We start from the raw sequence: 26,687 nt of genomic DNA on the forward strand, positions 1-26,687 counted from the left end.
CTTTCCCTTTCCCTTTCTCTCCGTTTTCCGCCTCCTTCCCCGGAGGAGAAAACAAATAAAGAAGAGCAAATAGCCGGGAGGCGCAAGGCATCCAGGACGCTCCCTCCCCCGATCCAAGTTGGAATTAGCATCCTCTTGGGGGTGAGCGCCGCGCGGGGCGAGCGCGGGCCGGGGACCCCCAGCGCAGCCCCCTCCCGGCGAGCGGGCGCGGGGCTGGGACTGGGGTGGGGAGGATCGGGAGCCGGGTGGGCGGAGGAAGGGGGTGGGGTGGGTGGGGAAGTAGGAAGAGGCTCGGCGGCGAGGGGAGGAGGAGGAAGGGAAGGGGAGGGGTAGGGTGGGGAGGGGAGGGGAGAGACTGGGAGGGAGGGGGGAGGGGAGGGAACGGCGGGAGGGGAGGGGCGGGGAGCTGGAGAGATTAAGTTTTTGTGTGTGTGTCCCTGTGTGCGTGTGTCATTTTAAGGTGGCCCGGGAGCGGCCCAGAGAAGCCGGCGGCGGCCCGAGGAGCGAGGGACCGAGCCGGGAGCCATGCCGCGCTGAGGGGGGGCCGCACAGCCGCCGCCACCGCCACCGCCGCCGGGTGGGGTGGGAGGGGCGGGAGCCGCCGCCGCCGCCACCGCCTCCCGGGTGGGCGCCCTTCGCCGTGGACGCCGGCGGCCCGGGACGAGGTAAGAGGGGCCCCGGGGGAGGGCTGGGGCCGCTGCCGCCCCCGCCTCACCTGCGGCCGCGGGCGGGGGGCGCCGCGCCCGCGCCTCACTGCGCCACTCGCGGGGGGGAGGAGGAGGGCGAAGGACACGGAGCCGGCATCCGAGGACATCTTTGGTCTGCGCCCCCGTGTCCCCGCTCGGCGCCCGGGGGTGGGAGCCGGCCTGGAGGTCCCTGCCTGCCGCCCCCCGCCGCCGATCGCGCCCGCCGGCTGCCGTTTCTGCCAGGATTTTTGTTGTTGTGATGAGAGTTGATGAATGCGAAGTAGGCGGTCACCTTCCTTCCCATCAGGATTGGCAAAAAAAAAAAAAAAAGAAAAAAAAGAAAAAAGAAATTCCGAGCGCAGCGGCGTCCGGAGGGCAGCGGCGGCGGTGGCGTCTCGGCGACGGTTTCCTAGGCGCCCCCGGCTCCTGCTCCCCGAGGCCGGTGGGTGCGCGCGCGGGGGCTGCCCGCGACCCAGGCCGAGCGCGCGGCGCGCCGCGGGGACAATACGGCCGGATCCCCCGGGACCGGGAGTCCGAGCGCGCGGGGCCTTAGGCTTGCGGGGCGGGGGGAGAGCGGGGGTCCGCGGGGAAACCGGGGCGCGCGCGGCTCAGGGCCCCCAGGGGAGCGGCCCCTGCTGGTCGGGGATCCCGCGCGACGCCCCGGGAGCGCAAGTGAAAGAAGGGAAAGGAGGCGAAGTGGAACCCTTTTGTTTTGCCGGCCCCGCATTGTTGGCTCCTCCGGGCAGCCGGGCCACATCTGCCGCCGCCGCCACCACTGCCGCGCCGGGCTTGGCCCGCCAAAGTCGCAGCGGGGCGGGGGCCCAGGGCTGGCCGGGCGGCGGGCGCGGGCGGGGGCCGAGCGGGCCGGGCATTTCCTCTGCCCGTCCGCGCTCCCGCGGGCACCACTTCCTCCTCGCCTGCCGCCGCCGCCGCCGCCGCGAACCCGGTCTGCCCGCCTCCCCTTCCCGGGCTGCACTTTTCGGGTGGGGCGAACCAAAAAGAAAAAGTTTCGCAGGAGGGGCTGGCGAGGGCGCGCCCCGGGCGGCGGGGACCCGGCGCGGCGCAGCGACAGCCGTGCCGCCACGGTCGCCTCGTCCTCCTCGTCCTCCGCGGCGCAGGACTGACCCGCGAGGCCGAGGGGAAGCGCCTTTCTTTCTCTCCCTCCCGCTCTGCCCAGCGCTCCGGGGCAAGTTGGGCAGAGGCGCGCGGGAGTCGGGGCGCCCGGGGCCTTTCTCGGGCGGGAGGCCCCGCGGCGTAGCTGCTTGCCCGCAGCCCACGCAGCGTCCTGGTGCTCGGAGGCCGCGGGCCCTGGAGCTCGGCGCGGTCACCGCCGGCCGCGGCGAGACACACACGCGCACACACACCCTCCGTGGCTCGCTGTCGGCCGCGGCGGATGGTCACGGACCCTGAGTGTGCGTGTGCGCGCGAGCGTGTGGGGTGGCCCCCCCTCCCGACCCCGAGTACTTTTTCCGGAGGCAGCCCCAAGCAGCAGTTGGCTCCAGGGGACCCCATGTTTAGTATTTTACAGGGGAAAGGAGGAATTTTTCGTAGAAATCCCCGCTCGCTCTGCGTCCTTGCGGTGGAGGCTGCTGGCAGTGGCCTACGTCGTCATGCCGGGCTCACTTGCCCTATCCAGGGTAAACAGATCTTTCTGGATTTTTTCCCACCTTTTTTCTTTAAAGATTGGAGATCAGGTTAAGTTCTTAGAGAGTCAGATGTGAGTGGCTTGAAGGGTAGACAAGAGAATTGTATTCTATAAATATGCAATGGGAATTTAGAATGCTAAGTGCCTTATTTGCAATTCTGCTGGATATTCTAGAGACTGGTATATTTTTATCTGACATGGATAATTTGGAGGGGACGTATGTTTTGGTTAGTTTACAAAGTGACTCTGCCTCCCGACTTTGGCGAAATATATTAAACTCTCCTACTACTCTTTCAAAGAAGATTCTCTACTAGGTGCTTGGGTTCAAAGACAGTTTTAAAATTACCTCGTGTTCAGTACCTTACTTAGACTGCCGTTCTGCCTCTAGGGCTCTCACAGTAGAACTAGTTCGTTTTCACGTACTTCGGAGAATTCCAGTGTTTTGAAAAAAATTTTAAATAAATCCTTTACATTTTGAAGTAATGGTACTTTAAAGGATCTTGTTTTTATAATCATTTGGTTTCAAAGAGTACTTCTTAAAGCAATTATAAAATGATATTCAAAATGCTAATTAAGCACTTTAAGTCAGAGCAGCTTTAATATTGAAACAATTTTTCTTTCTTTCTTTCTCTTTCTTTCTTTCTTTCTCTTTTTTTTTAAGTAACAGGGACTATATCCTAGAGTTGAAACACTAAAAATCCTTTTGTCTGCCATCAGATCTCTGAACTGCCGTGACACTCTCCTGTAAAAAAACCCCTGGTGCCCTTTTTATTGCCCCCAAAAGAAAAGTTAATGAGATGGTAGGTTTCAAGCAAAAAGCAGGCCCTCCTTCTTGCAAAATATGCTTACAGTTGCCATTGAAGTTGTATGTTAGCCGTGAATGCACTTGTCTTTAATGAAGCCAGTTTAATCGTTCACACTTGATCAAGTATAACAGGACCAAACAAAGGAAATAAGCCAGCATATTTCTGTAGAGCGTTGAGGGGTTTAGTGTAAGTGTTGTTGTCGGGTCACCCCCTCCCCCCACTCTGCCCCCAGTACAAGGGAGTGAGGGTTGAAGGCAAAAGGAATTTATGGCACTGATTGGTTTTTCTGTGCCCCAGGGGTAGGGGACCCCAGTTTGTCCCTGTAGAAAGCAGTGATCAGAGGGAATTTTAAAATCTTGTCTTTAGAGCTTGTTTTGAACCCGACAAGGTGCTTTTTGGTTTAATCCTTCTTCCTGTTTGGGAAGATAAGGCTTGGGGGTGGCCATGTTGTCTCCCCCCTTTCTAATTGTACCTTAATAAGGCTGAGTGGAGGGTGGTATGGCTCTGCAGTTTGAGCTCCAAGCCCTGTGTTATTTATGACTTCACTTGGGATCTTTTGAAACTGGCCCTTGAGAGGGTGTTCTCCTGGGGGAGGGGCAGGGTGAATTACCTTTTCTTAACTGTGAGTTTTCTAAAAAAACGTCTTTGTCCCTAAAATGTATTTCTTTGCTAGGCACAAGTTGCAACTTCTTCTGGGACTTAGTCATCAACTCAAAGAAGAAATATTTGCAGTGTGTCTTCTTAAGGTTAAGAAAGTAAAAAAAGTTTGGCTACTTAAAAACAAACACTACTAGCATTGTAAAAATACACCAGTGACATACTTCGTGAGATATTTTGGCCTTTTAAGACTCAGGGCACACCTGTTCCTGTCCCTGCGGGGTCGGGTTTGCTTTCCTTGGCATTGTGAAGCTGGTCATGTCCACAAGACGAAACAGGAAAACTTGCTATCTGTATAATCATTAACTAGCCAATCAGTTATCCTTTCAGGGAATAATCGATAACTTTACTCTTGACTTTTAAAACCCCCAAAGAAATCGTATCTGTAAGTCTGGAGAGTGTTTTAAAGAGAGAGGGGAAACACAGCCACGACAGCAAACCAACAAAACTACAAAATCAACGTGCAACCCTTGCAGTGTTCAGAGTAGCCGGCTACAAGGTCAGTAAATGATGAGTGTATAAAATCAGTACTGAACGAGCTGTGCCCAGGGGTTGAAAAGGATATTGTTGGGAACTGTTTAAATACTAAAGCAAAGGGAGCTCAGGATGGCTCACACCACTTGAAATCCTTGAGATTCGCGGATTAAAAACAAAAAGGGCCTGCATCTCAGGCACACCCCTTCTTTGAGATCTCGCACCAGATTGCCATTTACCAAAAGTCCTTTTCCTTCGTGAGTGAATCACTTTTGAATGCAAAGTTACACCCTCTGCATTTAACGCTTTCCCTAAATGGAACAAATTTTAAGTGGAATGGCCATCCCTGTTGTCATTTTTTTTTTTACCACTGTCATTTCAATATAGAAGGGCTGTCATCATAATGTATGTGAGGACAGCCTGGGTCCCTCTGTGAATAATCTTTCTATCAGTGACAAGCAGCAGGCTGAGTGTCCCATGTCCCTGATACAGGCCACAGACACATATTCATAAAGTACATGGTCAGGAGAGGAAATTTATCTGTTGGGCAGGGCATGACTCAGGTGATATTTCCACTGGCTTGCTGATAGTTCCATCACAGAGGCTGGAACACAGTTTTCTGGTAATTAAAAAATGGGAGTGCAGTTTGCCCGACCCTTTGAAGAGAAGTACTTTAGCAGAAGTGACTTGGTATAGTGAATTGTCGGGGTGCCTTTTCCTCCAAGATCTCCCCGTGAATCGCTAGCTAAGGAATGCTTGTGTGGACTACTGAAAAACTTTTAGTAGGCACATGGAAATTCTGGAACGGATACACTCTAAGGCCGCATTGCCTGGGCAGCTATCAGTTTCCTCCCTTACAGCTGGTGAGCATGTCCTCGTTGACACTGCTGCAGTAAAGTTAGGGCACACGGGGAAGGAGGGGAAACGCAAGGCTTCTCCCCACGGATGAGCTTGAGAAGTTAATTTTTTCTTCAAGTCTGTGTTTGATGGAATATGTATCAAAGACGTATGAAAGGCTTTTTGGTTTTTTTTTTTAAGCCCTATCTCTGGATTTGGAAAATTATATTTAATCATTGCTAAAAACTTCAGAACCATTTTCAAGGTGTTCAGTGTTTCTTTTGATCATGATTTAATGGATGGTACCCAAAAGCCATCAATGGGACTCAAATGATACAAATTAATAATGGGGCCGAATCTGCAGTTTGCTTTTAGCTCTCATTATCGATGTTTAAAGCCTGAATTTATGGCTGCACTTGGGCATTCAGGACTTCCCCGGTGAAAAGAAGGACTTTGCACAATGTGCAAAAAAAAAGGGGGGGGATTCACAAATGAATACAGAATGTACAATAGGGAGAGAGCCAGGCCATTGTTTGTGTGGAATGTTGACAATGGGAGCCAAGGGGCAGTTTGGCCTTCATTCTTCCAACTGCTGGAGAACACAGAAACTTCAGGAGCTGCAGACGGGATGGGAACCAGAGGCGCATTCATCTGCCTTTGCCTGGCATGGCAATGGGGGCCACTGGTCTACTCCCTTTCCAGAGTTTTCTTAGAAGGTGGTCTCTTTTGGACTGCTAGGGACCTTTGTGTGCTCTTCTCAGTAATCTGCTTTTTTGAGTAAAGATTCTAAAAGCAGAGAGAAGGGTTCTTCAAAGAAAAGCGTAAAAAGCAGACTCCCCCCGCCCTCTGCCCCTCCAAACGCAACTTTTAAGAAATCCTACTCAACCCTTACCAGAAATTGAGGCATTTTAAGTCGCAGGAAGCTGTTGTGTTTATTTTTATTACTCCTCATGTTGAAGTAGTTTTTAATGTTTGTAATGTTGGGGGAAAGTACAGCTAAAGTGAGTATTTGTTGGGTTTTTCGTGTTTGGCTGTATGGCTGCGGCCCTTCTTGAAAACACTCCTCTGTATGCATCTTTCTCCCCATCACAAAGCCCTCCTGCTTCCATGTGGGAGCTGAAGTTCGAGAGAAGAGCCAACTCTGTCGTTCAAGTGGCAGCCATCACTGTGTCCTTTCTCTTTCGCCCCTCTACCCTAAGCAGAATCGGTATAGACATTGACTACTGTTGGGGGCTGATCCCGGTTTTGGGTTTATCGAGGGACACTTGGTTTAGAACCTGAGGGCCAGTTGACCTTTCCATCGGTATCAAGCCTATCCCTCCTTGAGTGAAGGTTTCAGAGATGATCTGATTTAACTGTTTCTGTAACTAAATTTAACAGATGGCTGCCAAAAGTTGGCTTAGTGTTCACAAAAATTCTGGTAAAATGGTTGGGTTCTTATGCATGGGGCAAGTGATGCTTTTGATTTAATGGGGAATTGTGACTTCTGTCCTGGATAATAACAGAGCCTTCATTTTTCCCGGTGGTATTTAGAGGGTGTTAATCCCCAGTAGCTGTTGTTGTCTGAACTTGGTGGGCTGGTCTTTGGTGGTGGTTTTCTGGGAGTCCAAAAAAGTCGGGGGGTGGTGGTGGTGAAGGTGGGGGAGGGCCGTACTTTTCATCCATTTGGTTCTTAAAAATCTTTCCCAAGTGTAAAATGCAAAAAAAAAAATTATATATGTTATATATATATATATACACACACCTTTGTGTTGTTGCTTTAACTCCCTTCAAAAACAATCTATTGATCAGCAGGAAAGTGCTTTTTGCAGTAAAATAAGCCCTTAATTACAACTTGAAAGACACTGTTACTGGCTTGAAGATTGATTGGAAATGGTGGCAATATTTCTGTCTCTCATCCCAGCCTACGTAATGGCAGGGACTGGAAGGGCCTTTTTAAAAGATGTGTAACATAGGTGGTGAGCGGGTCTTTCTGCAGCGCCGGGGCTAGCCAAGGGGTTGTAAACTCACTGCTGCGCTCCAGCCAGGCCTGAAATCTGGCCTCCAGCAATCTGTCCAAGCCCAGGACAAACAAAAACTTCATTATGGAGTCAAGGAGTCCCAGGAAGTTTCTTTGGAAGGAACTGTAGACCAAGACCGCGGAGGTCAACTCCTCCGGCCTAATGGGATTTTTTTCCCTCCAGTATGGCAATTTAAAAAGCCTACATAATGTTGAGGCTTAGCAGAGAGCCAGTAGCTAGGTGTAAATGGCCAAATCAGCTTGGAGTGCTTGCCCTGTACCTGCCCCAGGTGTGCGGGAGGGGGCCAGAGGAACTGCAGGTGAAATTCTTTTGCTGTAGGGGGTGTGAGGCCGCGAAAGGGTTTGTGCGCCTTTCCTGCTNAATGAGCTCTGTCTGGGACTTTATTCTTTTGCTGATGGATGTCTTCGGTGCGGTAGGCCTGGAGGCACAAAGTCACAGTCTATCCTCTGCGTGTTCAGGCCCAGGTGGGCCTAGGGAGGGGGTGGGGGCACAGTGCCCACATGCTCTTTTGGATGGTGGAGAGCCTGCAATAAGTTGCAGCTCCCAGGCCGAGCCAGCAGTGAGCAGGGGGAGGGCTCTCGAGAGCTCTTGACATCCTGTCCCAGAATGGTTGAGGGGACTGGGAATATTCCGCCTGGAGGGGAACAGCCTCACTTGGTCACATGGGCTCGCTTTGCTGGGAGGGACAGAGTCCTGGTGACACCAGGGAAGCTTTGCTGGAGAGGCTGCCAGGCCAGATGGTTGCATGGGCTCCTAGCACTGGCTGAGCTTGGCTGACTGCTGCGTGCGGTGTGGATAGGTGGGACAAAGCTTTCCAAACACCGGAGACCACCAGGGCAGCCCTTACTTGGGGACACTTGCCTAATGAACTGGGTGGGGTTGGGGAGAAACACTGCATTTTCTTCCCAGAGGGGGTGACAAATATTTTTCAAGTTTTTCCCATCCCTTCTCCAGACGTTGAACTGTGGTCTGCAACGCGGGCGGACTGCGCCATCTGCCCTTCAGGGACTAGATGGAGCAGGAGGCCCAGCGTGGATGCCAAGTGGGAATGATATTTCTTCTACCCAGGAACACTCAAGAGATGTACCTTATTCCTTTTTCTCAGCGATTTCTGGTTATGGGCTAGAAGTCACTCCAGGAGGGCAATGAATAAAGAGTGTATTTTTCTGTACAGATATCAATATGCACATATAAGTGCCTACAAGTAAAATCTCAGAATGTTTTTGATCTTAAAACCATTTCGCAGTCATTAATCTTCACGAAGCTCCTGCGGGCTAGGTAAACAGAGCGATTGCTATTTTGCCCGACACAGAAATAGTGAATCACCAACCCCCAACTCCTAGAGAGGCTGGTGTTCGCCTCTGATTTCCGTAGCGCGCTGGGGGTGTGGGGGCCCCGGGAACCCCCACGTTCCGCCCAGACTGACCACAGGGCGACTTCCGGTCTCCTGCTTGACCTTCTGATGCGGGGAGGGCAAAGCTGGGCCTGGGAGAAGCCTGGCCGCCGCACCTGGCCGCGCTCTACCTGGAGGGGGCGGGGTCTGGCCGCGTTTCCCCGCGCGCACCGGGACTGCCGGGGTGCTCCGCCCTGCTGGAAGATCCGGCCTGCGGGCGTCTGCCGTTCCGGGGTGTCGGGACCCCTGACCTCTGGGGCCCGCGGACCTGCCGGCTCACGCCCTCCCCCCGCCTCCGGGCCCGCGCACCTGGGGCTCTGCCCCCCGCACACCCGCGTACCTGGCGGCTCCGCCCCTCCCCCTCCGGGGCTCGCGTACCTGTGCCCCCCTCACCCCGCTCCCCCACTTGACACCGCCGGAAGCGCCCCTCCCCTGGCGCTGGCCCTTTCACTTGTAAATAGCTGCCGTTTCTCGCGGTGGGGAAGTCCTCTAGAGGTGATAGAAATGGCCCCTGCCCCCCTGTGCCCACTTCCTCCTTCCTCCCACAGGCCTTTGTGCGGGGTCCTACCCGGGCGGCGGGGGTCCGGCCAGACGCCGCCCACACCCGCAGGGACGTCCGCACCCCTCTTGGTCCCGGGGCGGGACGGGAGAGGAGCAACGAGACGACGCAGGACCCCGAGGTGGGTCCCGAACCTGCGCCCAAGGCCCGGAGCTGTACCAGGTACCTGGCTGGACTGTGCCTGAGCCACCCCACCCCCCAGTGATCGCAGGCTCCAGCGACCCCCCCAGCCTGGGGTCGCCTGGTTCCTGTCTGCCATCCCCCACCCCAAGGGAACAGGGAGGTCCGCTGATTCGCGATGGCGGCCGAGACGCAGAAACGGTGAATGGCCGCATCCTCACGACTGCCGCCTTGGCATCCCGTCCCCTGGGCGGTGTGGGGCCGCTGCGCTCTTGCAACCTTCCAGTCTGGGTGTTGTACTCGTGCTAGCGGTAGCGCCGTCCTCGTTGCTGCCAGAAGCTGCGAGGGCTAGCCAGGCCTTCCCAGAATCTACATCCAGGACAAGTGACCTTACTCCGCTTGTCACACTGCGGCTCCTCTCTGACGCTGGCGGCCTGGACCAGTGAGTGTAGAGCCAGGATGGTCTGGGGCTTTAACACTTTGCATCCGTCCTCTACTTGCTGGAAGAATTTCTGTGTGTTTGATGCTTCCCATCCTGGCTGACTTAATTTGAAACTCAAGTCCACCCAGGCCTTTTAAGCAGTACTCTTAATTTTTGTTAAGGAAACAATACCATTTATTGAGCATTTACTTAGTATCTTTGTCACTCCCACACTTGGTGTATGTTGCATTTGATCTTCACAGTAAGGTGGGGTGATGTCAGGCACAGGAGGCACTTGGGTGACTTGCCCGTCACCTCCTGCCCCAAATGGCAGAGTTGGGATTCGAACCAGGCAGTTGGCAGTGGGGTTCCAGCAGGATTCCTTGGCAAAGGAGGAACTCCTCCTGCGTTGGGAACCTCTCCTGTCACCCTGAGAGCAGATTCTGGCATATTCTCCCCAGGATTCAAATGGGCTTCTCAGAAACAATCCTCTTTCTCAGGCCCGGGTTGACTTCTAGATCACATGGGGGCTATGAGATGTCTGGCTTGTTTTAATTTCCGTCTTTGATTAATGATCTCTTGTTAGGATCTCACAATCTAATGCCAGGGAGGAATTTCTAGATAGTTTCCTGGACAAGGCCTGTTTTAAATTCCCTACACTTTTTGGGTTAATAAGCAGTCAGGAGCCCCTTGGATGCATGGGGAGAGTTCTGCCCCTCTGGATCGCAGACTTACTGTCCAGGCAGAGAGCAGACATCCCGAAGGACCTCAGTAGCCAGGCACAGTGCTGCTGCTCCAGCCACGTTCCCTCATTGACCCTCGGATCCTCTCCCAGGTAGAAGTGGTGGTGTTTTACCAGCGAAGAAATCAGGGGTCAGGAAGGTTAAGTAAGTAACCAAGGGAGCCGGAAGCTTAATTAGTTCTCAGTCCATCTTGAGTTGGTTTCTCTGTAATTGATTGAGACTTTGGGCTTTTGATTGGGACTTGGGTACAGTTGGGGACGGCTTTGCCATGATAGCCACATTAGACCCCTTCTGTGCTCTCAATCTCGTTTTCTCCTTTGCTTCCATCAGGGTGTCTGATGCAACCACCCCACCCCCTCCCAACACGCAGGCACGCACGCACGCACCGGGATTATGTGGATAGCTTTCACAGTGCTTAGGGTTTTTTGGTGGTAAAGTTGGATTTGGTGGCCAGGTATTTTATCAGACTCAAATTTCCAAGTTTGTGGTCTAGGTTAGTGATCTCAGTGTTTTTCAAAACCAGCCGCCTTTCTTCCTGGTATGTGCCCCTTTCTTGAGGAGGGGCTGGGGATGGTGGGTGGGATGCTCCCTTCCTTCGCTCTGGCTGCTGTTCCCTTTCCAACGGGATTCTTGATGCATCTCTTACGATAGGAGCTGTTTCCTGTGTTCAACATGGGGGAATCTGGGAGAAGAGACGGGGAAGATGGGGAGGATTTCATCTAATTGGAATAGTCTGTTTGCACCATTCCTGTAAAAACCGGCCAGAAACTTGATTCCGCTGGGTAAACCTCCTTTGGGCTGCTGCCCTGCGTTTGTGTTGGCCTTAGAAAGGAATTTGAAATCATACTCCTGAACAAAAGGAGCAGCTTTCTTTTCAAAGAGTCTATCAGAGAATTGAAAGGGAATGGCACAAAGTTGGGTGTGTCCTGAAATCTGGAGAGGAGCCTGCTTGGGTGATTAACTCACCTGAAAGGCACCCAGAGCAGGTGACGTGAGAGCTCTCACTGACCTTGGCTTCCTTTAGGGTAAGGTCCCCACAAGGTGGAGATTTTCCTGAAAAACAGGCTTTCCTTTACTGACAAGATTACCTTCCTGCCCTGCCGTGCTGCTTTCCCTTTCGTGAACACGTGTGTGCCTGCAAACACGCGTGTGCTTGGGAAATGCCTGACATCTTTGCTGGCGCTCCAAGCTCCCCCCACCCCACCCCACCCCACCCCGCTCCGTGGGGCTGGGGGTGGTCTGCGGACTCCGCAGACGCCCCGGGTCACTCAGTTGTTGGGTTCTGCCTGGTCTGGAGGCCTGAGTGGAAAGGCCAGGAGGGGGGTGTCTCTTGATCATCACCTTAACCCCAATGTGCTGGCTCAGCTCTAGCTTAGAGATGTTTGTATTCTTTCTATTTTAAGTCCCCCGTGCACTTTTCAGACAGGTCTCCATTCTGCTTCACTCCCCACTGAAGAGGGTGGTGTGTGGTGGGTGGTGGTGGGCTTCGGTGGGGCTCGGTCGGCCACCTTGGTGGGACAGGAGAAGGGAGAAGCTGCTTTGGGCCGCACTGCCTGGAGAGCGAACGGGGCTGGGGCTTAAGGCATCTCCGCCTAGACGACACTCCGATGTCCCTTGTAGCTATGTCAGCTTTTGCTGGCTGGCCCCAGCTTGCAGGTTCTTGACGGGAGCCGGGGGTCAAGGGTGGTCTCAGAACCGGCCTTCGGGTTTGTGGCATAGAAGGTATGTGTCCCTGTCCTGTTCCACCTTTCAGGGTTCCCTGGCTCTGCAGAAAGGTGCCTGAGCTTGGCATCCAAGTCCCTCCAGCGGGACACAAGCGCCATCTGATTAGTGTCGCGCATGCCCGTGTTGGTGCCGTGGTGAGCCCAGCAGGTTTCCTAAGACCCGATTTTTCTCCGCCTTGGCCCCTGTGCAGAGTTCTGTTTATTCTCTTGCTCTTCCAAGATGCTCGTTGCTTTTCAGTCAGGGCTGAGGATCTTTCTTTCTTTCTTTCTTTCTTTTTTTTTAAACACACATCCTTTCTTCTCATTTCTCAACTAAGCCTGGGATTAAGAATGTGGCTTCAACTGACAAAAGCCAGGAGATTTCAGAATTAAAGTTGGAATTCTATCTGTAATGATGTCTTCCTGAGTATTTAAGGAGGACTTTGAACCGTGGGTAATTTTTTTTCCTTCTTATACTGGCCAGATGTGCTCCGAGTCGTGGGCAAAGGAAGCAGCCCCACATGATTTGAGTTTTCTTTGTGATAATTGTGAGCCTGCCTTATTGGAGTCCCCTGTGTCCCAGGGGCACAAAGGGAGAGGCTCGTGACTGGCCGCTGCTTGGGCTGTGTGCTTACTGTGTGTGTGCCACATGGGCCTGAGAGCTTCGAAGCTGTCCACCCCCCAGCTCAGCAAAACCACTTGAAACACACTTTGCAAGCATAACTCTAGTTCTTGAAAATGTTTCTCCACAAGAGAGATTAAAAAGTTGGGTTTGGTTTGGTTTGTGATTCTTTTCATCATTTGGGGCAGCGGCCTGCAGGCTGGGGGTGCAGAGGGAGAGGGACTGGTGGGAGTCGGGTCTGGTTCTCTTGTTAGTGGGGAAGGAGGGGGTCAGTGCAGGGACCACTTTTTGGCCTTGCCTGTAGCGGGGAGTTTTACAAGCTGGTGATCACTTGGCATGGCAGGCTCCAGGGTCAGATCCAGAAGCTTTGTCCTGGGCCATCCCGGCAGCCCACTTGGGAGTCCCGGGTGACCTGTGTTCTCTGCCTGTTCACTTCGGTGAGGGAGGGGCAAGGTCCCACAGAAAGGTGAATGTTGTCCTTCCCAGACTGATGCTGGGCCCAAGGAGAGCCGCCCCTGTCTTCAAGACCTTAGAAGAGGCAACAAGATAAATACGGACTGACCAGCTGGGGAAGAGGCGTCAGATGGGACAGACGGTTCAAGAAAGTGTGTGGCAAAGGGGGCAGGGAAAGCTGCTAGGCTGCATTTGGGATTTACTGAGGCCTTGGAGAAGACTTCCGTTTCTGAATCTAAAATGAGGGTCAGAATTATAAACTGCTTGCAACGGGCCTGACACATCATAGGTATTTGTTAAATTTTTAAAAATACAAAACGTAGACAAATAAATCAGCCTCTTGTGCCCAAGGTGCCATGTACCCATCGGAGCAGGTTTCCTTGTGTGTCCCTCACACTGCCACAGTGACCTCGGCAGTGGAAAGAGGGGTACCCCTTGGCTGTTGGAGGACAGGAGAGAAGGCTCCCTGGGCTTTGAGGTGGGGCTTGCTAGTCACAGGTGGCGGGTCGTGTTCTAGGGGAACGGTCCCACAAGGGATGGGAGGTTTTATCCTCTGCACACAAAGGACGGGTGAATTTGATGGAGCTTGGTGAAGTGCCGGGTGAAGGGTGTGTAGTGAATAGTGTTTGAGGGTGGGAGATCCAGATCCTGGTGCTGTTAAAAAAAAACAACAGGGATATAGGGGTGGTGGCTGGTTAGGTTAGGAGCAACCCATCTTCTCGGTGATTCCTGGGGCCAAAGTGATGACCCGAAATCCGTTCAGATTGTTTTTAGACTGGAATGTTAGTCTGTATTAGGTCACTCTGAGAAATGCCCAGTAAAATGTTTACTTTCTCTTTAAGAGCTACTTTCCCTTACCAGAGAAGGAAGAAAGAATAGCGTTGGGTGCTGCCTACCTCTGCCTGAGGACGGCCCGCACGGGGGCTCGGCCCGCTGCTCCAGCTGCCCTGGCCGGGTGGAGTCCGCTGGAGAGGCAGCCCCGTGCTGAACTGAGCCCCAGCCACGGAGCGCCCCACACCTTCCCCGCAGAGCTGAAGAAGCACAGTGCGGGCGGGCCTGACGGGCCACATTCCTTGGGGAATTTGTGTAGGTGAAGGCACTACGTCACCCCCTTCCCTGCCAGCATTTGCCCTCACATGCTCCCCTCCGATCTGCAGGGCCCGAGCAGGCAGCAGGAGGGTTGGTGCCTGTCCCGGAGAGTGGCTTGTTGGGGTCGCCTTCCTGGCACGTGGTGGGCACCTGGTCACTAGCAGCTCTGGTGGCTGGCCCAGGTCCAGCTGCGTGGCCAGTTCCTGACCCTGACCCTGGCCCTGGACATAGGATGGTACGTAGGAGGCTCATCTCCTCCCAGGGCAGTCATCCACTCATGGGGACTGGCTGGGTGCCCACTAGGGCCAGGCACCCTGTGGGTGCGCACGTGACCGCCCCGGGCAGGGCTGCCGCTCTGCATTTCGTGTGGGGCTACGGTTCTAGTAGTCGGGTCCCGTGAGTGTGAAACGGTGAGGCGGGGCCTGGGGGGACTGTATTCTGGGAAGATGTCCTACTGGGGTCCGTGGAAGGGACAGTTTGTTGCCTTCAGGGTGGGCTGGTCATTTCACAGACCAGCAGTTTTCTTTCGGCTCAATTCATGCCATTGAAAAAGTCGCCCTTGGAAAGCAAGATGGTCCATGAAAATGCCCTTGGGAGGCAGCCGGTGCTGGAATGTGAGGGCATCTCAGGGGTCAGGGGCCAAAATGTCCTATTTCCACATTTGCAGATCCCCGGGAGTGGTGTCCGGTAACTACAGGCTGATACACGAGGGAAGGGCTCAGAGGCTCACTGGTTGTTGTTTATCATCATTGTTATTAGTGGTGGTGGTGGTGGTGGTGGTGGTCGTCTGAAGAGGAGTGGGAACCATGGGTCGTAGTACCCGGCGCTGTGGTGGGTGGTAAAGTCAGTGGGACTGAGTTCCCTTCTGCCTCTGCCTTTTTCAAGCAACGCCCTACGTGGCTTGCTACATCCCTCTAAGACATCAAGTTGGAATTAGAGGCCTTCCAGGATCACAAAAGGGTCCTTTGTGCCCTGCTGGGTCAGCGAAAGTGCCAGCACCCCTCAGCCCAGCCCCACCCCAGGAGTGGAGCCCGTGGATTCAGCCCGTGCATTTAGCGGTAAGGAGCTGGCTGTGGGCTTGGTGGTTTTCACATGAGCGATTCCTGCAGTCCCCAGGGAGGGCCTGTGCCCAGGTGGTTTGAGAGGGTGGCCTCTGGAGCAGGGCTTCTCCGAGGCACCCCCTGGCCAGGAGTCAGTCTCCTGGAGGTCCACCCAGCATAACCTTGGGAGATGTGCCAGGTGGGGCTAGAAGAGCTGTATTTTTAGCAAACTCCTCCCGGTGGTTCTTAATGCCGCCAGCCCAGCACCTGCCAAATGCATGCAGACTATCTTTCTCGAACAACAAACCACTCCCCAGCACCCATCCATACACTTGAGTTTAGTTGTTGAACATTTGGCACGACAAATGATTGAAAGATTTTATATGTCTTGCAGAGCCCCCTCCCCCTCAAAATCTGAATGAATAGATTTGGAAACGGAAATATGGATTTCTGCCCGACCTAGTCTGATTTTTTTTTTTTTTGGTTTAAGAGGGATTCTCCACCCCCTAGAACAGCGCCAGGCTTTCCTAGGGACAGGAGGGAAATTCCGTGTGTAACTGTTCGCAGTGGAGGGGTTCCACACTCAGATGAGCTTGGCATGGAACTCTCTTCTGACCAGTCAGCAGTGTCCACTGATGGAGGGGGGGGCGCGCTGAGTGTCACAGCACCCTGGCAAGGGGAAAAATTGGTTTTACAGGTTACATTTTAGTACAAGGTGTGTCACTTCGGGGAAGCACACTTTGGAAATCTGGGTACACAAGTCAGGATGGGGGCAGCAGCGTGGTCAGCCACGTGCACAATGGCCCGTGTGAGCGTGAACGAGCTCAACACCAGGCACGTCCACCTCGTTTGCAAGCGAACAAGTCAACCTCCAGGAGCTCTTGGGAGCCGATGGCGTCGTTTCCCTGTGTTGCCAAACACAGATTTGGGGACAGCACCTTCTGTTTTAGAAATGGAAGTGAACACAGTTTGTGGCAGATCCTTTTTATCTTGGTCAGTGGATTTGTTAGTTAGTAGGCTTCACCGAGCCTGATAGCTTACCTTTCCATGGAGACGACAGCTTACCTTCATTCTGTTGCAGGGACTTTGTCCTGCACGAGCTTATCCTGTGCTTTAGTCCCGGCCCTGATAGGAGGGCGTGAGGAGGCTGGTTACCTCCCACTTGTGGAATCCGCAGAGGGGTCTCACAAGCCACGTGGTTGGGCTCACAGTTCATAAATGATGGAGCTGGGGGCGCCTGGGTGGCACAGCGGTTGAGCGTCTGCCTTCGGCTCAGGGCGTGTTCCCGGAGTTATGGGATCAAGCCCCACGTCGGGCTCCTCCGCTATGAGCCTGCTTCTTCCTCTCCCATTCCCCCTGCTTGTGTTCCCTCTCTCGCTGACCGTCTCTCTCTCTGTCAAATAAATAAATAAAATCTTTAAAAAAATAAAAAATAAAAAAATAAATGATGGAGCTGGTTCTGACCTGCCTCTTCTCTACCAGGACCAAGCTGTCTAAAGAGTGGCTTTGTATTCAGATACCCAGTTCTTTTTTTTTTTTTTTTTTTAAGATTTTATTTATTTGAGAGAGAGCACCACGCACATGCCCACCTATGCATGAGCGGGAGGAGGAGCAGAGGGAGAGGGACAAGCAGACTCCCCACTGAGCTGGGAGCCTGACACTGGGGCTCCATCCCAGGACCCTGAGGTTATGACCTGAGCCCAAGGCAGACGCTGAACTGACTGAGCCACCCAGGCGCCCCTCAGATAACCCAATTCTAAGGATGAGGGGGTGTGTACAAATTTGAAGGCAGGGTGGGCGTGTGGGGAAGTCCACCCAGTCTGAAGGGTCTGGAACCTTCGGTATGAGTTCTGGATGCTAGGTTCCAGGTGAACGTGAAGGGGGTGGGCATCTATGGTGTCTTCAGATGAGCGATTTAAGGGGCTTCTAACACCTTGATCTGAGGTGGTTAACTGTGGTCTTGAGCTCTTTTGCCCTTTCTGGTTTGGGGAACTGCCTTCTGGGGGAAGTTTGGGATTCCTTTTGAATTGCAGAGACATTTACTGTGAGAGAAATTCCAGCCATTACCCTAACCATTACCTGGTCAAGTGGCACAGGGATAGATGTCCGGAGTCACAATTCTGTTTAAATACAAGAAGTGGAAGCCTTTGGGTCCTAGCAGTTTCCTTGGGGGCTGCTTTTGGACTTGGGTTAGCAAAGAAATGACTTTATGATTTATGGTGTTTATGAAGACTAGCGTACCTATCTGTTTTCATATAGACATCTTAATAGAGATTAAATACAAAATAAAGCAGAGTGCATGAACGGAGATATTCCCATAAGCAATATTGTAGTGTTAGGCGGTGTAATTATGTTTTGTACACTTCCCAATTAAGCAGTTATGCATTACCGGAAAAACCACCTTTAAGAGATTTAGGAAAGCTTTATAATTTTGTAGATCAAATAAAAATAGATGTATCATATTTTATGCATAGGGTTTAAAATTTTTACACTCTATGATAAAGTAACTCCATGTGGATTGATTTGTGGAAATTTATGCAGTGACACTGAGATGAATTTGCTTTTTCTGAAAATGGCCTGTTGAACAAAAATCTGCTTCTTCAGCAAATAGAGCTCCTACTGTGTGCCAGCTTCCAGGTGAGAGCCAGGAGTGTTTATCCTGAGGTTTGGCAACATAGCGGTGACCTTACAAGGGCTGGAATGGGTGCAGGGGCTTCTCCAGGGCATGGGTGGACTGTAGGTCATTCGCGGGCTGAGGGGTCAGGGACGCTGACCTGCTGGAAGAATTGAAAGACATTTGTGGTGCTCTCCTATGACCAAAGCCGGGCCATGTGGAACTTAAGAACATAACCTCCAGATGTGCGCTTCGGGTCCCAGGACACCTGCCCCCTGGTGAAGTCCTTTGGAAGTGACCCCACTTCCTTGTGCCTGAGTGTCTTCACAGTGGGGTGGTGGGTGCTCAGGGAATCTGTGAGGGTAAAGTGACTTCATGTATGAAAAGCCCTTGTCGTGCGCCTTGAGGAAGCTCTCCAATGTGGGCATTACTGTTATTACGGTAGGTGGTAGTAGTTAACGTTGGAGTGGAGAGAATGAGGTGTGGGAGTGGGAAGGACTCTGGGTCTGAAGAGGCAAAGAGAGGGCCCAGAGGGTTGTGGGGAGGCCCTGAGTTCAGATCACCATGGCCAGAGATGGCTTTTTTTTTTTTTTTTTTGAAGATTTTATTTATTTGCAAGAGAGAGAGAACAGAGGGGGAGCGAGAGGGAGAAGCAGACTCCCTGCTGAGCAGAGAGCCCGATGCCGGCTCGATCCCAAGACCCCAGGATCATGACCTGAGCTGAAGGCAGATGCTTCACCGACTGAGCCACCCAGGCCGCCCCAAGACATGGCATTTTAGAGCGATGGTCATGGTGCCTGGGGGACTGGACTCGCTGGGGACTCGGTGGGCAATGTGGGGGGTGGAGGAGCTGTCAGAAGGGTGTTTGGCGCTCAGACTAACAGGCCCAGGTGCCTGACGGGTGGTGGATGGAGAGGGGGACAGTGAGTCAAGTACTTGGGCTGCGTGCATGGTGGGTCACTCGTTGGGGGGCTGCTCAAGTGTTCGGGCTGCAGGGTGGGTCGTCATCCTCTTCACCCAGCTCCTTTTACACCAGAGCTTGAGTGTCTTTCATTCTGGGCTCCTGGACATGACGCTGTGATGTTCCCCCACAGAGAAGCTCAGGTGCCAAGATACGGCTGAAGGCTATTTTGTCATTGTCACTTTATCGTCTGCCCCCCACATGGGTCATCTTCAGGGACAGGGGTGGTGGTGATCCTCTTCAACAAAGGGACCAGCGAGGGAAGGCTCGGGTCTTGTCCTGGCTCTGCCCTGAGCTTGCTCTGTGACCTTGGGTGAACTCCAGCGCTACTCTGTTTCTCCTTCAGTGGGGGGTCCCTGGGTTCTCTGCATTGGGGCATGCCTGGGGCCCAAACGCCTACTTGGGGACTTACTTGGCTAGGTATGGCCTCCAGGGGTTCTCAGAGGGCTACTGGCTTGGCCCTTAAACGTACTTCTCACGCTTCCCCAGGATTCCCCAGGATGACAATGGCAGCCCTTAGCAAGAGTAGACCCAGCCCCACTGGGGATCTTCCTGAAGGGAGCGGGGAGGGGCTGGGCGGAGCCTGTCCATTCCTGGCTTGATCATGACGAGGCTGACCAAGGCTGACCGGGATGGAGACTTTCGGGTAAGAGCAGTCAAAGCACAATACTTGAGGGGCCATCTCATTTCTCCTTTCCCTGTTGGAGGCAACAGAAGTGTCTTTCCTGACAGGACTGTTCCGAAGTGCAGCTGGCTTTCAGGGACACAGCCCGTGTGTGTGCAGCGGAGTCCTTCCCGCCGATGTGGAGAGCCTTCTGGGGGTGGGGGTTGGGACAGAGGTGATTCCTGGGGGGAGCTGGAGGCTGGGGTCCCCGCTCTGGGACTGTGGTTGACTGCCCAGGGGAGGATGTCTGTTTTATTATTTGTTTTGGTCTTTCGTGGGGATTGACTTTGAGAAACTTTCACGTAGGTGTAATTTACATACAGTAAGATTCACCCTTTCCGCCTGCCCTTCTGCAAGTTTTGACCAAAGATATGTAAACACCACGTGGCTGCAGAACCAGTTCCATCACCGTCACCCAGGAAAGTTGTCCTGTGTTAATGTCTTGCCTCTGTCGGCCACGGAGGAAATCCCCCCTTTTTTTAGTAGAAAGGCCAGCCTCGGAAGTTTGGTGAGGTAGGTAATGTGTCATGGGAGGCACTGGCGTGTGCCAGGACATCTGTAATGTGCAGGGGTCTCACTTGGCTCACGGGGACTCTCCAGTCACAGCAGATAGACTTGCCTGGGGGGCCGCTGCCCACGCCATCCCAAGGATGTCTGAGACTTCAGGCATTTGGCCCAGGCCGGGCAAGGTGGGTCCAAAGTCAGTCCCTGGAGTTGGAATCTTATCTGCCCCATGAAACCCCCCAAGATCCCCTTTTCTCTCCCCAGCGGGGCAGGTTCCAAACCCATACATCCAGGCCAGGGTGCTTCTCAGGCCATTGTCCCCGGGTCCGGGGACACGCACACAACAGCTGCTCACCCTCCTCCACACCGTGTCCTGCCAGCCCCTCTTGGAAGGTGCCCGGAGACAGGTGCGTCTCTGTCCACCCCCGCTGCTGGCTCCTGGTCCAGAGGGATCAGGAGTGACCAGCACGTCACTGGCGGCTTCCTCCTTTCTCCTCCTTGGGGGAAGTGGCTTTGGAGCAAGCAGGCAGTGTACTTACTGTGTGCTGAGGCCGTTCCGTGTTCTGCGACTCCTGCGGGCACGGGGCAGTGGGGGGCACTCAGGTCCCCATTTGCCTTCCTGTGGGTAGAGGCCGGCCAGGCCAGCTACCTTCCTGCGGTCAAGCAGGGTGGTTTGGGAAGGTCGGCGGCTGCCAGATCCAGCAGTGAGCCACCCTACCTGCTCGGCATCCCACCCCAGTACATCTGTGCCAGGTAGAGCCGGGGGCCCACTGAGGGGGGGGTATTTAATGAGGCGGAGCAGATGTGCAAGAGCGCACCCCCGTCACACTGCATGGGGGCCCAAATTGCCTGGCTTTCTTCGTAGCATTTAATATTCTATTTCCGTTCAGTTGGGGGGGAATTTTAGTCTGGGAATTTTTTAAATTGCTAGCTAGGGATCGCTGCATTTACTGATTTTCCGGTTGCTGCTGAAAATGTCTGCAGTGCGGGCTCTTTTCTTCCCCACTAGGGCGCCAGCACTTAGGGTGGGTGAGAGCAGTCCTCATGCCGGAGGGGCTCCTGGTGCATCGTGTGTGTGTGTGTGTGTGTGTGTGTGTGTGTGTGTGTGTGTGTGTTGGGAAACCCTTTGATACCTGCAAGCTCCGACTCAACCTGACCTTGGTCCTGGCCTGAGATTCATGTCTAAGCATCCTTGGCCTCTTGGGGGTGGTTGTCTGTGGGCTGCCATCCAGTGAGTGGAGGGAGGCACAGACACATGCGTAGGATTTTGGGGGCTTCTCAGTGCTGGGAGACTGGAGCCTGGGGTTAGTAGCAGGAAGGCTGGCATCCCATATCCTGGGGGGCGTCAGAGGCCGGCGTCATCCCAGGCAGGAGAGCCTGCAGGACCTGGCTACCGTGAGGTTCCCCGGGCACACACTGCCATGACGGGACCCCAGGTCCCTGCACGACCCTTGCCAGGGGGAAGACACCTGCTGAGAGGCTGGAGTTTCTTACGGGACAAGCTGAATGCATACAGATGACAGAGAAAAGTGTTTTATGGCCTGAAGGGTGTCGGTAAGCATGGCTGCGCCATCCACGGTGATCTTTTCCCGGGGCCGCAGTGCCCAGCTGGGAGCACAGTAGGACCATGGTGCCAGGCAGCCCAGGGCCGTCCCAGGGCGGTCCACGGGCTCCACTTCTGTGTCTACAGGGTAAATTCTAGGTGAGAAGCCACTCCCTTGGGTGGATCCTGACATTCCGCTGACTTGGAGGGAAGGGAATGGGCAGCCACTCTGCTTTGCCTGAGGGGTGAGCAGCTTGCCATTACTGTATGCCCGGCCCCAGCTGGAAAAGAAGAACATTCTTGAGGTGTGCGTGTTGTCAAATGACTATTTCAAAGGGAGCCAGTTAAGAAAGGCCTTTGCCTGTGTTCAAGAATACTAGAAATACATTCCTTTGTTAGGTAAATAATAATACAGCTGCTTTTTCTAGAGCTCTGGGAGTGTGATAACTGTGTTTGGTGCATCCGTGATAATAACCACGAAGTGCCTCTCACGGGCTGGGTTTACTTCAGCGTGTTCGGCTCAGGGCAGCTTGGTGGCTCGTGGGCACACAGCTCTTTGGTGACAGCTGCCGCATGGAAACCTCAGTGGGACCTGAGACAAAAGCCCATTCCTCCGCAGAGCCAGCCGTCCGAGTGAGTCCGTGGACGTGCACAAGTGGGTTTGGGTTTCCTGAGTCGTGCATCTCACCCCCAAGAATCGAGGTCTCACGGTGAAGCTTCGAGGCCCTGGAAGCGGACGGGCAGACAGGCACTTCGAGAGGCTTTCTGAAGACACACATTTCCGTTTACGTTTGGGTCGTGGTTTGCTGGTCTAATTTTTTTTTTAACCTTTTGGCTTGGAGAAATTTTCCCTCCGGTTATGGTAATTTTCCTTTCCTGATATGTAAATTGATTACAGCAGCTCTTTCAAGTCTTGCTCATTTGATTATCCACGAGCCTCCTTCTGCCTCTTATTTAAACTTATTTTTAGCACAGTCCTTGAAACCTCAGTGTGAGACTGTCCATCTTCTCTCTCTCTGAGCTGCCGAAGGTCGTTTAATCAACTCCATCCACCAGTTGCCTTGCGAGTCATGCTAACGTGGGAGGAACGGGGCCTCCTGGATAAGGCCTGGTCCGCTGTGAGTGCGAGCTTGCTTCCTTCTACTCCCGGCAGGACAGGGATGGGAGAACTTGACCAGCGGCCGCCTGGGTCGGGCAGCTCCAGCCACACTGGGGTTCTAAGGGCCGGAGGCAAACACGGCCATTGTTGACATCAGCCTACCCCCAGGTGGGCCGTCTCATGACGACTTGTCCTCAGCCTGAGCACGACCTTGTGTCATTAGGTGTCTGTTAGGGGCTTGGCCGATGGTGTGCTTCAGATTAATGCTGATTTACCAGGGTTTGGTACATGGAGGGGGGGCAGTGTGGCTGCGTTTAGGGGTGCAGAGGTATCCCTCAGCCTGTCCCCTGGGGCCTTCTCTGCAGTGGATTCTTACAGGGCCACCTTTGTCAACAGCCCGGTGTGATTCCTGGGTGTTTTCTGAGCCTTACCTCGATAAGAATAAAAACGTTTTTGAGGCTTGATTGGATTTGTTTGCTAGAAGATTAGTACAAAGGCAGGAAGGAAAAAGAATGTGTGTGGAGGTGATTGCTGGGGACTGGCAGAAGGTTATTTACAGATTTTTGCTGACAGTCCTTGTTTAAAGGACTTCCCTGTGAGATTTATGAAGCCTTTCCAATTTATTGTCTTTCCAAGTAAGGTAAGCAAATAAATAGGTAATTCTCTTTTATTATAAACCTAGCCAATGTTAGATTAAAAATAAGAGGAAACGGGGCTCCGTTTTTCCAGTCCAGTGTGTTTCTGGAATTTGGAAAGCATCTTGGAAAGCCTTTTTGTTTTGTTTTTGGCTCAGGCACACTGTGCATTTAAAAGATAAAGTCTGACCCTTGATATCGTGTGTGCTGTTCACCATCCTTGAAGGGAACCGGCTGCTGGCTGCCTGGTGGGGGACGGAGACAGTGGGGACAGGGGGCTGGATGTTGAGGGCCAGGGGTTCCTGAGGCCCTGCTCTGGGTTTGGTCACCGCGGCTGCGCCCAGAAGGGGGACCGCCATCCCTGTAGGCCCGCATCCTAGACCTTTGTAAAACACGGAACCCGCTCTGATCAAGCTGGAGCTTTTCCTCCTACACCTTTCTTCTTCTCTCACCTTGATTTCCCTGTCCCTTTTTGTTTTTGGACTCCTTCCCTGAAATTGTTGGTGCTTCCACTGTTTTAGTGAATTGTGACTTGGGCACCATTGGTATGTGAAGGCCTAGATGGGGAATTTAGATTTTTTAGGTAAGCAGGAACATGAGACTTGTAAAAAATAAACATCTCATATCCTGGAGGTGAGGTCACTGCTGAAGATTTGGGTGGGGAGAGTTTGGTGACCTGGCCCCTCCTGACGCCGCCCCGGCCCCCAACCTCTGCCTGCCCTGAGCCCATTGGAAATCGCTCTGGCCTCTTTCAAGGCCACAGGCAGCACCTCTGGGGAGACATCCTGTTAGCCTTTGGGGAGAACGTGTTGTGTCTGTCTGTCCCTAGATGTGTGTGGCCGAGTGGAGCTATTTTGGAGGAAGTCCTAGTCTGTGTTTTGGACAGTGCCTGGTAATAGACCGTGGGGTCCGAGTTCCACAGCCCCGGGCATATGGCAGGTGCGCGGTGTGAGTACAGGGAGATCTCTGCGGGGCGTAGTTTCAGGAATAAATCACACCTGAGTAGGGAGGCTTGGAAGTTGCTGAGAAGGGTAATTCCTGAGCATGGGCTCCGTGGAGTGGGGTTCGCCTTCCTTTGTTGCCTCTTCTCTGGGCATGTGGGGAGGGGTGGTGGACCTTTCCTCATTTCAGGGCTACTGAGCTGTTGGGGGGTGGGGATGGCACAAAGTGTGGCCGATGCTGTGCCGGGTCTGGGGGTGGCAGCCTGACATGGTCCCGCGCTCAAGAAGCAGACTTCACAGCCGGAGGACAGTAAGCAGGCTGGGGAGCCAGGCAGGGGAGGGGCGTGGTGGTCCGGCACTGGGACCCAGGCGCCCGTCCTCATACACTGAGGTCAGGGAAGGCGTCTTGAAGGAAGTGGGCTGTGGGCTGTGAGTTGCGGGTGGCGGTGAGGAGGGGCTGCCTGAGTTCCCTCCAGCCAGCCTGTCTACCCTGGAGGCTGCCCTGCCCTCTACCTGGCCCCCTCCAGCCCCATCTTTCTCATCCCTGTTTGGACCTGACATCACCTGGAAGCTTTGAACAAATGTCTGAGCCCAGCCCCACCCTCAGAGGTTCTGAGTCAATGGTCTTGGGGTGGGACCTGCCTTGGGTAATTTTAAAAGCTCCCAGATGATTCTAATGGGCAGTCAGAGAGCGAGCCACGGCCCAGCCTATCTGCCCCTCAGCTTGGGCCACTTGCTGCTTTCTGCCCGTGGGCCAGAAGGCATGGGCCCAGAGACTGGGGGCCGGGCCGAGAGAGGCTTCCCGGGAGCACAGCTCCTCACACGGGTACCCAACGTGACAGGTACGCCAGTCCTGCAGACACCGGCCGACCCAGAGCCACTTCCCACTGAGTGTCCTAAGCCAGAGTGACCAGCCAGTTTGCTGTCAACAGGTGAGGGTCTTTGGGCTGTGCCATTGCCTCTGTGAGGCTCTCCTGGAGTGAAAGTGGGCTCAGGCTTGCAGGACAGGTGCCTGTGAGCACGTGAGGGGGCGTGGGGGAGCCCTGGCTGCTGGGATCCCATCTGCCTCAGGGCCCCTCCTGCTTATAAGAAAGGAAAGCTGTGTCTCCTGCCTCTTGGGAAGTAACTTCGGGAGTCTCCAGATCTTCCTGCCTCGGTCAGTGGTCAGTGGGAAGGAAAGTGGGCTGTTGCCTAGGGAACAAAGCTGGAGGCAGGGCTCCGGCCTGTGTACCTCTCAGGGCTCTGTGCCTGGGGGTGAGTGTGAGCCCCAGAAATGGCTCTAGTCAAGGGGATGGGGTTTATGTGTGCATTTTTTATAGGAAAAGAAGCCAACTTTCGACAGTTCTCGCAGGAGCCTAGGACCTAATATTGTTCAGAGCTGTGTGGGGTTCCTTGTCGTCGGGGTTGGGGGTGGGGGTAGGGAGATGTGTTCTGTCGACCCTCCCGGACAGGAGGGAGAGTCAGCGAAGGGTGTGGGGTGGGTGCTGGAGGGGGAACAGGGGAAGCTCTGAGGAGTTGCCAGGAATTGTCTTGCTTGCAAGTCATTGGGATTTGGTGAAGGCCCTGGGGTCGGGTGAATGAGGGGGTGCTGGTGCCCCCATGGAGGAGGAAGTGAACACACAGTAACAGTGTGCTTCCTGGACCAAGAAGAGGCTCTTCTAGCTGGGCTGAGTGGGTGGTGGCGCCCCATGGCCCCTGTGGGATGCGATCTAGCTGCCTCCCCCTTTGAAAGGGAAAGGATTTTGAGATTCTAACAATCCCAATATCCTGGGCGACTGGGTGGTGTTGGGATGAAGCCGTTGGGGGTTAGCATGGTGGGGCAGGGGCCACGGCCAGCAGGCTGGGCTGAGAGGCTTCAGCTGGGGTGGGGGAAGGGTTATGCCTGACTTGGCTTCCAGGTTGTGGGGGGTGGGGAATGCGGGAAAGCCCGGAGGCTGGGATGGGACGAAGCCCACTCATCCGGCCCTGTTGGCTGATTCCCTTCCCTGAGTGCTTGTGGGTGCAGAGGCAGGATCTGAGCGCGCTGGGAGCTGCACCCTCCCCAGCTGGGTATCTGGGGCTGCTGTGGCGGGTAGCACAGATTTCCTAGCTGAGTCTTTTGTGATCTTTCCTCTCCCTTGGGAACTTGGCTGGCTACCCCCTCACTGAGACATCTCCAGTAGGTGCTGGACCATTAGAATCCCAGGATCTCGCAGCTTCCCCAGTCCCTGCCTGGGGTTCCTGGATGGACCCTGAGCTCAGAGCTGGAACCATTGTGATACCCGCTCTGGCCACCTGGGTGAAGGGGGTGGGGTGGCAGGAAGCCGAGGATCCTGAACTCTCCGTGGGGGTCCATCTTGAAGCCTGATCCCATGTCACTGCATTCCTCCTGTCCCCTCGGCCTTTGCGGGGCAGGTCATGAGTGGTCTTCCTTCCACTGGGTGCACCGGAGTTGAACTCGGTTTGAATATCTGCTCT

At 54.0% G+C, this 26,687-nt stretch overlaps 1 protein-coding gene across 3 annotated transcripts in view; it reads left to right on the forward strand.

The window, feature by feature from the left end:
- The first annotated feature begins 572 nt into the window (after positions 1-572).
- Positions 573-26,687, forward strand: part of CTBP2 (C-terminal binding protein 2) — a 157,460-nt gene continuing 131,345 nt past the window's right edge. For 2 of the 3 annotated variants that reach the window (XM_040624251.1, XM_040624249.1), the window contains exon 1: positions 573-665. The gene's annotated coding sequence lies outside the window, so the exon portion shown is untranslated. The remainder of the gene's footprint in view (positions 666-26,687) is intronic. The other variant, XM_040624252.1, reaches the window with a different exon arrangement.

Source organism: Ursus maritimus, unplaced genomic scaffold (genome assembly GCF_017311325.1).
Source record: "Ursus maritimus isolate PB19 unplaced genomic scaffold, ASM1731132v1 scaffold_7, whole genome shotgun sequence".
NCBI classification, from domain to species: domain Eukaryota; kingdom Metazoa; phylum Chordata; class Mammalia; order Carnivora; family Ursidae; genus Ursus; species Ursus maritimus.